This window comes from Euprymna scolopes, chromosome 1, assembly GCF_053919585.1.
Source record: "Euprymna scolopes isolate OS-2025 chromosome 1, ASM5391958v1, whole genome shotgun sequence".
NCBI lineage: Eukaryota > Metazoa > Mollusca > Cephalopoda > Sepiida > Sepiolidae > Euprymna > Euprymna scolopes.
Window position 1 is genome coordinate 148,951,482 of NC_136482.1, and position 12,020 is coordinate 148,963,501.

General features: G+C 40.6%; 1 long non-coding RNA gene across 1 annotated transcript; it reads left to right on the forward strand.

Annotated features, from left to right (window-relative positions):
* Positions 1 to 8,582: 8,582 nt before the first annotated feature.
* LOC145283607 (uncharacterized) lies at positions 8,583 to 11,525 on the forward strand. The gene is made up of 2 exons (XR_013868644.1): positions 8,583 to 8,929; positions 11,257 to 11,525. It is a non-coding gene; the product is annotated as an uncharacterized LOC145283607 (long non-coding RNA).
* The last annotated feature ends 495 nt before the right edge of the window (positions 11,526 to 12,020 follow it).

The following is a 12,020-nucleotide window of genomic DNA, read 5'->3' on the forward strand; positions in this document are numbered from 1 at the left end:
ACTTGATGATGTCAAGATAGGAGTTTGGTTTTGGATGCATTAAAGGTAACCAGCCACGTCTTTCCCCACTGAACCACGCGCTCGCGATCAGAGGAAAGAGAATCAGAGAGAACGTTGTCATTTACAGCCTTTGATGTGTTGCCGTAGATGGCCGTGTCATCAGCATAGACGTCAACGAAAGATTTATGTATGTGTTTTGGAAGATCATTGATGTAGATCAGGAAGAGAGTTGGGCCCAGGATTGACCCTTGAGGGACTCCAGCATTAATGCTGCAGGCCTCTGATTTTTGTCCATCGACCACTACTCTTATGAGCCTATCGGAGAGAAATGATTTAATGATTGAGAAAACATTTCCAGTTATACCGTATCTGGAAATCTTTTGAAGTAGGCCCTTATGCCATGCCTTATTGAAGGCCTTTGATATATCAAGAGCAATTGCCCTAGAAAGGAAGCCTTTGTCAAGAGATGCGCTAATCCTGTGAGATATAACCGTTATCACATCTCCGGGAGATCTTGCAGAACGGAAACCATATTGTGTGTCACTAAGAAGGTTCATTCTGCTGAGGTGTTTACTATTTCTCTATTTAATATGGATTCCAGCAACTACTCATAACACACAGGAGACTTATTGGTCTGTACTGAGAGGGAGATTCTTAAATTCTTAAATACAGGCCATACTGATGAGGGTTTCCAGGGAGTCGGAAAGCACTTCTCCTTAAGGCAACGCTTAAACAGTTTCGGAAGTATGGGAGCAAGTTCTGGTTGAAGCTTTTTTAACACTATAATTGGGATGCCGTCAGGGCCAGTGGCTTTACTAGAATCAAGGTTCTTGATTAGCTTGGCGACCTCATGCACAGATATTTATATGTTACCTAGCTTGTTCTGTGTTATAGGAGGAAATATGGGGAGTTGATGGCCTTCGTCGCATAGGGTAGAATTAGCTGCAAACTTCTTTGTAATTAGTTTGACCGTGTCGGATGCTGACGAGATGACCTCTGGTGCATTGATAATGGTTGAGATAGAACGCACATTTCTGTTTAGGATCCTATTTGTTATTTGCCAAAACTGGAGGGAACGAAGCTGCTGATCAGCTACTTTGGATTTAACAGACTGGGCATATAGCTCTCTTGCATTTTTTATTACTCTTTTACAGTGGTTGCTGGCGTTCCTGAAAGCAGCTTTAGTCTCAGTGCATCTATTACGTTGGGAGTTATGGAAAAAGTGATTTTTGTGCGCGATGGCAGCAGCACATTCAGGGGAGAACCATAGCTGGTTGTTGGGTTTTTGTTGGAATTTTTTAGATGGTATGGATTGGTTTATGCCTAAAATTAACCATTCGGTCAGATCTGATACTATAGAGGACACCTCCTTTTTAAAAATGGAATGCAGAGGTATATCAGATGTACGGAAGCTATCCCAGTCAGCCATAGAGTATCGGTAATCAGTACGGTGGAGGGGTACGTCTGGGGACTTATTACATTTTATTTTTATCTTAACTGATACGACGGAGTGGTCGGATGATCCTAGAGGAGAATGAACGGAACATGAACATAGCTCAGGGGAATTTGAAAGAAAAAGCTCTAGGAGGCGTGTATATTGACCGGTAGTATCGGGCACACGGGTGGGTTCGCGAACAATCTGAGTGAGCTCATAAGCAATGGTTAAATCATGACAAAATCTCCCCTCATCGTCTGTTTTATTTGAGTGGGTCAGCTATTCCACGTTATGGACGTTGAAGTCACCACATATGTGGATGTTAGCCGAGGGATGTGCAGACAGGATGTGGTCTATTTTCTCAGATATACTCTTAAAGATAGTAACTCCGCTGTTATGGGGCCGATATAGGGCAGATATAAATGCAATGGTGTAAGCAAGTGCAATCCAGAAGCACATATAGGGTAAATTAGGAACTTCTCTAGAGATATCCCTGCCAGACGGGAAGCCATCTTTAATGTAGGCACATAATCTATGCCCATGGCGATCTGAGGGGGGTGATTTAGCTGTTACGTTAGAGTATCCGTTAATTATGAACTCATCTAGGGAAGTGGTCGGCCTATTCCAGTGTCGCTTAGAAAGAATATGTCCGGTTTCGTCTCCTGTAATTGGGTTTCAACCTCTGGAAGGTTGGAACATAGACCACTGATGTTGGAGAAGGAGACCTGGTAGTAGTGGTCTATGTACACACACACACATATATATATATAAAGAGAGAGAGACAGAAACAGACAGACAGAGAGAGAAACAGATGAACAAGAGAGAGAGAGAGAGTACGAGAAAAAGAGATTATATACAGCGGGAGAATTCAGTAGCTTAGGTAGCCGGAACGTTTACTTTTGAATCAGCGACGATCGTGATAGAAATCATGTAAACACGGAAAGTGTGTATTGTATTTACGAACGCATGGTTGAGTGAACATAAGAATAGAAGTATAAGTTGCGCGTTTTTTTCCTTCGTAAAAGCTGGTCTGTCAAGTGTTTATAAACCGGAAATATTATTTGTCTTTGTTGCAATAGTTATAAGAATAGATGTTATGTTTAATGTTTCATGACCATCGCCCTGCCAAATAATGTTTATTAGCAGCACCGTTTTTTCTGAATTGTAAGAATTGTTTGTTTATATATAGAGGAATAGAATTCCGTTATATGAGAATATGCGTAGCTTAACCAACGAGAATTTCCGGAGGGACTCATTATTATTATACTTGGAGCAGGAAACTGAAAGATAATAGTAAAGAGGAGTTCCTTGTAAACATATTTATAATATGTATATATCTTACCGGTGTTGACTGGAGGCGGTATGAGGACTGTAAATATAGAGGGAAATATACGAACTACTTCCTCTAAAGAGATTGGTGATCGTGATGAAGTATCTCCTAAGATAAAATGTAGTATTATATCATAACGAATAAATATGTCTAAAACGACGTTCTAAAGTCACAGAAGATGGTGTATAATAGTTTAGTAGATAATAAATTTGTATGTTGCATCTGATGTTGCAATCTTACGGTAATATGATCCAGAGGGGAATTTCTGCAATCAAAATATTATATACAGGATTTGTAACGTGCATCCAGGAGATAAGCGCCCGCGTGTTTGCGTGTTGTGTGGGTACGTGGGAGAGATGGATGAGGGGAAAAAGACTTACCTCGAGACCAGCTCAGCGTTACCGACCAAAAATAGAAAAGAAAAACCAAGATGGCGGCCGCCGTCTTTTGTACAGTATGATGTCTCGCAAAGTCACACGAATTCTCGGAATATGCAAATATAGCCGGCCTAGAACGACGATAAAAGCGGGTGGGGGGAAAGAAGTGGGCAGTGACGATTGAGTTGGCTGGGGAATCGTGTGGCTGTTGCTTCTTGTGCCGTGTTGAGGATATCTTACCGTGTTAAAGAGAGAGTCGGGCGCCATCTTGAATTTTTCCTTACACTTTTTCGTTACAAGCTATTCCGGCCATTTAGCCTCTAGGACTATGACCGAGTCGAAATTTGACTTAAAGCTCACACCCGAGTTTGACGGGTCCACGTCCATCGTCGACTGGGTTGAAAGGGTCGAGCTGATGTGCGACCTTTGTGAGGTGAAAAGGGTACACACTGTGATTCCCCTGAGATTGGCTGGGGGTGCCTTGAGTGTATATCAGCAACTCAGTGCTGCCGAAAAGGGAGATGTCACCGCAATTAAAGCTGCGCTGTACAATGCATTCGCCATGGATACTTGTACGGCCTATGAAAAATTTGCTTCCCGAAAACTTCTACCGGAGGAACGCGTGGACGTTTTCTTCGCTGAGTTAAAGAAACTCGCAGTTCTGTTCGGTGGAGGGGTGTCGGAGCGGACGCTCGCGTACGCGTTTGTGGCGGGCCTTCCCACTCGGGTGAAGCAGCTACTGAGAGCCTCAACCAGCGTTTCAACAACGACCATGGAACACTTGATGTAACGTGCTCGAGCCATCATCAAAGATGAGGAGGACCTGGGGGAACCAGTTGTGATGGCGACACAGAGAGGCCAGATTGGCGCTCGGGAGATTCCGAATCAGAACCCTGCAAGCAATGGGAAATGTTTTCGCTGCGGCCGACGCGGACATTTTGCTAGGAATTGCAACAACAGGGGGCGTGTGCGCTGTTTTAAGTGTGGCGGTTTGGGGTCTAGCCCAAAACTGTGCGGGAAACGTATCAGGGGAGAGGACGTCAGCGCCGCCCTGCTCCCCGAGCAAAATTTGAACAAGTCGCAACCAGTAATGACCGTCTACGTAAACAGGATACCCTGCTCAGCACTTCTCGACTCAGGCTATTCGCATACTATAGTGAGCACCAGGCTGTGTCCAAGTTGGACAAAGAGGAAGATCAAAGTCACCACGATAGGAGGCGAGACACAGACATGCTGTGGAGCTGGAACTGTCAAGATCTACACGGACACCGGTGCAGCCACTAAGATCAATGTGCTCGTGACCCAAGGAAATCTCCTGGGGTTTGACCTGTTGCTCGGATACGATGCCATCAAGGCGCTGGGGGGAGTCGCAATTCATCGGGATGGAAAGGTGCGATTCTTAGAGGCCCCAGTGTGTGCAGCGCTCCATATCGATCGGCCGGATTTTACAGTGGATTACGACTCGCGCAAGAGGGCCTGGATTGCATCTTGGAAGTGGACCGAGGGAATGGCACCGACTAAACTCAAGAATGGGGTTGCAGAGTACCCTATACCCAGTGAGGCCCGAGCAGAATACGAAAGGGAACTAAAGGCGTGGATCCAAAATGGCTGGTTAATCCCCTACCCTGAGGACAAGCTTGGGCCTCCCAAGGGTCTAGTACCCTTGATGGCAGTAGTCCAGCATAACAAGTCGAAAGTACGGCCCGTGCTGGACTATAGGGAGCTTAACAAGCATATTGAAGCCTACACTGCCGATGCTGACGTATGCGCCAGTAAGTTGAGGGAATGGCGTCAGAAAGGCACTAATGTCTCGATATTGGATTTGCGAAAAGCCTATTTACAGGTGCGAGTTGATGAGACGTTGTGGCCGTTCCAGACAGTTTGGTTCCAGGGGCAGAGGTACTACCTTACACGCCTTGGCTTTGGCCTAAATGTGGCACCACAGATCATGAAGACGATTGTCAACACAGTATTGTCCCAAGAAAAGCCCATGAGGGACTCAACGTCAGCTTACATCGATGACGTATACGTCAATGAAGATGAATGTTTGCGTCGTGTGTCAAAGAAAAGTTGGCTCAGTTTGGTCTGGAATGCAAGAATCCCGAACGTTTAAGGGAAGGAGCACGTGTATTGGGATTGGATGTTTATGAAGAAGATGGCACCTTACAATGGAGGCGTGGCAGTGAAATTCCAAGCATCCCCAACCTCGTTACAAGGCGGACCGTTTTATCTTGGCGTGGAAAACTTGTTGGTCACTTACCGGTCTGTGGCTGGCTCCGCGCAGCTGTTGGTGTGATTAAACGCAGAGCAAATTTAACAACCACGGGTTGGGATGACATATCCGATGATGTCCTACTAACTCTGATGATTAAAGAGACACTGGAGAGAGTGAACAAGAAGGACCCTGCCTGTGGGCGGTGGTGTGTTAACGGAGACAAGGTAGGTGTGTGGGTTGATGCCAGTTCTTTGACATTGGGAGTATCGTTGGAGCAAGGAGGAAACGTGTTCGAGGATGCGTGTTGGCTGCGGCCCGTAACAGATTCTCAGCATATCAACCTGGCAGAGCTGGACGCTGTTGTAAAGGGGGTAAATCTGGCCCTGCAGTGGTAGTCTAAGAAGTTGACCTTGTACACAGATTCTCTCTGTGTCTACCACTGGGTGTCTGACACACTTCCAGGACGGACACGAATCCGTACCAAGGCAGCAAGCGAAATGTTAATACGGAGAAGGCTAGACACGCTAAAAAACCTGGTATCTGAGTATGGGCTACTACTGAGCGTCACTCTGGTGCCATCACATTGTAATCGTTCTGACCAACTGAACCGTGTACCTCACAAATGGTATGAAGCCGCGAAGATGGGAATGGAGATTACTGCTCGATCTTTTGCAGTTGCAATCGACCCATGTCAAATACAAAAAAAGTAATGCACAGAGCGGACATCCGGGTATCAAGAGGACCCTTTATTTTGTGAGGCGTGCATACCCAGCAGTGACCAAGATGGATGTCAGACAGATCGTCAGAAATTGTGAGGCTTGCCAGTCTATTGATCCTGCACCAGTGCAATGGCAGAAGGGTCGCTTGGAAGTTGAGGGTGTGTGGCAGCGGCTGGCCATGGATATTACCCATTACAGTGGCAAGCCCTTTCTAACTCTCATTGATTGCGGGCCTACGAGATTTGCGGTGTGGCGGCAGATGACCAGACAGGATTCAGCAAATGTTGTTCGCCACCTATCATCCATTTTTCTTGAGCGAGGTTCGCCGGAAGAGCTCCTGACTGACAATGATACAGCGTTTTGTAGCCAGCAAGTTCGGCAGTTGTTAGATGAGTGGGGCGTCCGACTACGGTTGCGATGTGCGCATGTGCCGTCAGGAAATGGCATTGCTGAAAGAAGCCATCGCAGCATCAAGAGAATTGCTGCCAGGAAGCGATGTACTATTGCGGAAGCAACATATTGGTACAACATTACGCCAAAGGACGGGACGTCCCCTTCAACCGCACCTGCGAATGCTATTTACACGTACCGAGTCGGAGTGAAGGGAATCAACACTACGCAGCCAACCGACAAGGGAACATATAACATATATGAAGTGGGAGATCCAGTGTGGGTGCGGCTTCCAGGAAATCGGTGCACCGACAAGTTTAAGTAGGACAAATATCTGGAGTGATTAGCCAGCAGTCTGTTTTGGTCGATGGAACCCCACGACATGTGCGAGATCTTCGCCCAGCTACCGAGGTGCGTCACACAACTACAGAAGAAGGCAATGAAGCATCTAGCGATGAGCTGCCGATGCACGGATTCAGTGAGCCCCTTCCAGAGACTGATAGCGATACTTCATCTGATGAGGCGGAACCAGATCCAGAGCCCGAATCTGAAACAGTGAATGTACCTCTTCGCAGAAGCACACGCACTAAAAGCCCCCCCCAGTGCTCTCTATGTGATCATCAGATCAGGGGGGAGTGTAACGTGCATCCAGGAGATAAGCGCCCGCGTGTTTGCGTGTTGTGTGGGTACGTGGGAGAGATGGATGAGGGGAAAAAGACTTACCTCGAGACCAGCTCAGCGTTACCGACCAAAAATAGAAAAGAAAGACCAAGATGGCGGCCGCCGTCTTTTGTACAGTATGATGTCTCGCAAAGTCACACGAATTCTCGGAATATGCAAATTTAGCCGGCCTAGAACGACGATAAAAGCGGGTGGGGGGGAAGATGTGGGCAGTGACGATTGAGTTGGCTGGGGAATCGTGTGGCTGTTGCTTCTTGTGCCGTGTTGAGGATATCTTACCGTGTTAAAGAGAGAGTCGGGCGCCATCTTGAATTTTTCCTTGCACGTTTTCGTTACAGGATTATCTGAGAAAATCAACTTTTAAATAACATTACACTTGTTGTAAAGTGTAATTAATCCTTATTCATTAGATCTGTTGTTTTTATTCAAATAAAAAGTTTAAAAGACCATGGATTATGGATTTGTTTAAATGAGAATCGATACTTACTACTGTAATTTTGGCTGAAAATTTTGCAATGTCTCAGCACATGTAAGTAACGCCTTTTTCTGTGTGAACCTTTTAAACTTTGAAATCCTCATACTACACACAGTGCAACTTAGAGAGACATTCAAAATGAATGCTGTATTACATCCATAAGTGTATATTATTCTGATCACAGTAACACTTTCTTCTTAGAATTATTCAGCAAATCTTCTTTGTTTCCCTAGTTATTAGCCCTTGTAATCAGAACTAGATAACTATAACTCAGCTGATCTGTTCGTTGCACAACACGTAAATGTGTGTAATAACAATCAGGTTTATGCCTTCTGGGGTTTGACATTTCAATCGTCACTGATAATAATAAAGAAAATCCGTGCTTTTTAAAATGAAATTATATGTAGAATATAGATAAAAAAGAAATGCATTTTAGTAGATGTATACAAATCTTTTCATTTTTTATTTAAATACTTATTCCATTAATAGTAAAATAGAAAAAATTATACAAGTGAAGAATGAAGAGTTGGTATAGCATTTTTGTATCATATAAATTATGGGCCCGTGTTCAATAATGCTGTGTTATTTTATAAGGATGGAATGTAAATTCTACCGTATATGTGGAATATGGATTTTTTAAAAATAAATACGATAATATTCATAATAAATAAAAAATGCTAAAGTATTTTCCTGAAACCTGTATTATAAATTAGTGTTGGTGTAGAGTGACGAAGGTGTGTTCATAAAGTGTTCTTTTTTTATTATTGCTGTTTTTTCAAAGGAAAATGCGAGATTATTTTATCATACAAATAAAAATTGTCAGTAAACGTTATCTAATAAGCAATAAACATACATGTTGTTCAAAATACAAGGAAAGATAAACACACATAATTGTCTTCTTTTTCTCGTTTAAACGTTTCTGGTACCGATGTTGCCTCCTTTATTATGTTTTTACTTTGTCGTAAAAGTTAACAAACGACGTAATACGGATGTGAATATATTTTATGTAAAGTGTGTAGGATTTAAAATACAGGCGTGCCTTAATTTGAGTCGAAAGTCAAATCTATAAACTATGATTAAAATCATTAAAGACAACGTTTATTGCTATAGGATAATCGACACAAATCATATATTGACCCAATTAAGACTTTGCAAATATAAATCGATTGGAGAAATGTGGAGCAAAAGTTGCAAACTTAATTTTTTTTTTGTAATTTTTAACTATTGTAGTAAGATTTATCGGCATTTTTCGGGGTTACAATTTCATAATGCTATTTTCACATTCGGATGAGAATATTATCTGCAGGGTAAATATAATTTTTTTTATCAAGTTGTGTCATAGCTGTTCCGCATTATACTTGCATAAACAGGTTCAAGTTTGTCAGCGGATATGAATATATTTTATGTAAAGTGCGTAGAATTTAATATACAGGGGCACCTTATTTCGAACGGAAAGTCAAACCCATAAACTATGACCGATCGATTTAAATCACTAAAAACAACACATTGTTATACGTAATTAAAAACAAATTATATACTGACCCAATTAAGACTTTACCAACATCGAATGGTTGGAGAAATATTGAGTAATAGATGAAGACTTTTATAAGTTTTTTTTAAATCTATTGTAGTATGATTTACCAACATTTCTGAGGAATGAAGTTTCATAGTTATATATTCACACTCGGATGAAAATATTATCTGCAGGGTGAATCTAAACATTTTATATAAAGTTTCGCATGATTCTTGCATTAAGAGGTTCCAGTTTATAAGCTCGTGTTAAATAATGTAATAGTTTTGTTTTATTTTTCCATTAAATACTTTAGCATTTTTAATTTATTATGAATATTATCGTATTTATTTTAAAAAACCATATTCCACATATACGGTAGAATTTACATTCCATCCTTATAAAATAACACAACATTATTGAACACGGGCTCATAGTTTTACACGAGACAAAAATTCTATTTCAACTCTTCATTCTACACTTGTATAATTTTTCTATTTTACTATTTTTAGTCTAAGTTTTAACGGGTTTATATTGATACAGAAATTACTAAGTTGATAAACAAAACAAAATTTGTAGTTATAGATCCTTTTACACTAATATCGTAGGTTATGCACTCGCGACAGACATTCCTGAAAACAAATAAGCCTTCATTCTACAGGGATTAATGGAATAGAAATAATCAACATGATTTTGGGGCAAAATATTAAAAGTACTTTCTGGAAATTCATTATATAATTTTATGATGTTAAATAAACGAAATAAACGAGAAGTGATTATCAAAACGTATCACTGTAACTTCACCGGAATTAATCCATTCGAAGCCGAGAAACATATTGGACCGCAACCTAAAAATGAATAGTATTAAACGCAAAGCATTGGAAAAAGATTACACAGTGTTATGAGATAATAGGTCACGTAATGTTGATGTTACAATCCCGGTAAACACCCGTTCGTCCTAATAGCCCCATGTTTGAAACAACTGATTAAGTTCAAATAATCTAGATGAAAATAATTTAACTCAGTGTTAACTGACCAGTTAAAACAAAATCCCAATTCTATTTTATAGTGTTAGATAAATTACTAGACGACACATTAGAGAAAGCACATACGAATTCGGGAATATAAGACAAGGGACTAATCCATATATATATAAAAGCGAAAATGTATGTATGTATGTTTGTGTGGCTGCTAAAAACCTTTGACTGACGGAACAAAAATTCACAAACTTGGTCTCATATTAAAGCCCCACCCTCCGGACGACAAATATAGAAAAATTAGCCCAAAAGGACCATCAGAAATGCGTCAACCGATCGATTTTCTGCAGGGGGCCCCCAAAAGTGATATTTTAATGTTAAACATTACATATTTTTAAATCGATTTATAACTGCCCCCCAAAATACGGGCGCCAACTCTTCTACATAAAGTATACACGGGGCCGTGTATTTTGGGTCAACTTGTATTTAAAACCCGCTGAGTCATGTCACGTGATTTTGACGTCCGCAAGCTCTAATGTCAGTCTGAATTTAAAATTTAAAAATGTTGTTAAACAACGTCGCAGATCACAAGAGCCATGACAGCCAACGAACCCGAAGTCCAAGACCCGAGTTTCGCCTTTATTTGGGCTCATCGGTCAGACATATCCGACCCCGGGATTTGAAACCCAAATCGCTTGCATGCGAGGCAAACACTATTGAGTAAACGCCCTGCACACAAGAAATTCTATTAACTAACACAGATTAATAGTCATCGGAATTTTCTTTTTTATTCGACCTTTCTAATCCCCGTAAACCATTTCGCCCTTAATTCCCGTAAACCATTTCGCCCTTAATTCCCGTAAACCATTTCGCCCTTCTAAGATGGGCATAGGGAGCTTCGGCGCATTCATTTTCTCCTGTATATTATTATTATATTTATTATTTGTTTATTTACTAATCATTGAATATCTAATCTACTTCTTTGCTTTTTGTACATGAAAAATTTCACCTACAGTACTGTTTTAAATATTCAACAATATTATATCCCTTTCTACATATATATATACATATATATATATATATATATATATATATATATATATATATATATATATATACTATATCTTTTCTTTTCTTTTCTTTCTAGTTCGCAAATGTGGAAAAAAATTTTACCTAAGAAGAATAAAAGTTTGCTGTATACCCGAGAATACCAGGAAAGTACTGTTGCGGAAATAGGATGTATGATATAAACTATGAAATATGTGTTGACGGCGTAATTAAAAGGAAATACTGATTATTGTCAGATTTTCTGTGGTAAAAACATCGTGGAAAATGATGTAATTCAGTACCGTTGAATGAAACTTCGACACGTTTTCGTGAAATGTAATTTGCACAATAAAATATTCTTGAAATTTATATCCATTTTTCAGACTTATTTTTTGGGGACCATTATAGATTCCATGACTTTTCTTTAAATACAATAACTGTTCGCTCTCATAAGCTTATTAACTAATAACACCATTAATGTTTACGAAGTCATAAAGGATAACTTTCGTTAGATTTGTTTATCATTGATGTCTTTTAATTTTTATGTTTTATTGAAAATAACTAATTAATTTTCTTTAAATTTAGAGAAAACAAATAACTCAAGCACGAAAACACATGTACTCTTAATATAACACAAAACACTGTATTTATTATCTAATAATTGACGCAATGTTTACAATAATAATAATAAACCCTCGTCAAAAAAAAAAGAGCGAGACCAAATAACCAAGTAGAGTCAAGGAGGAAGAAAATACCGATGAATTGACCAGACCTCAGCCGAATAAGTGCGAAGAGAATGGGACCCTGGGGAGGCTTAGTGCCACTCAAATGCCAGCAAAGACCAATAGCTGCTGTCAACGAGAA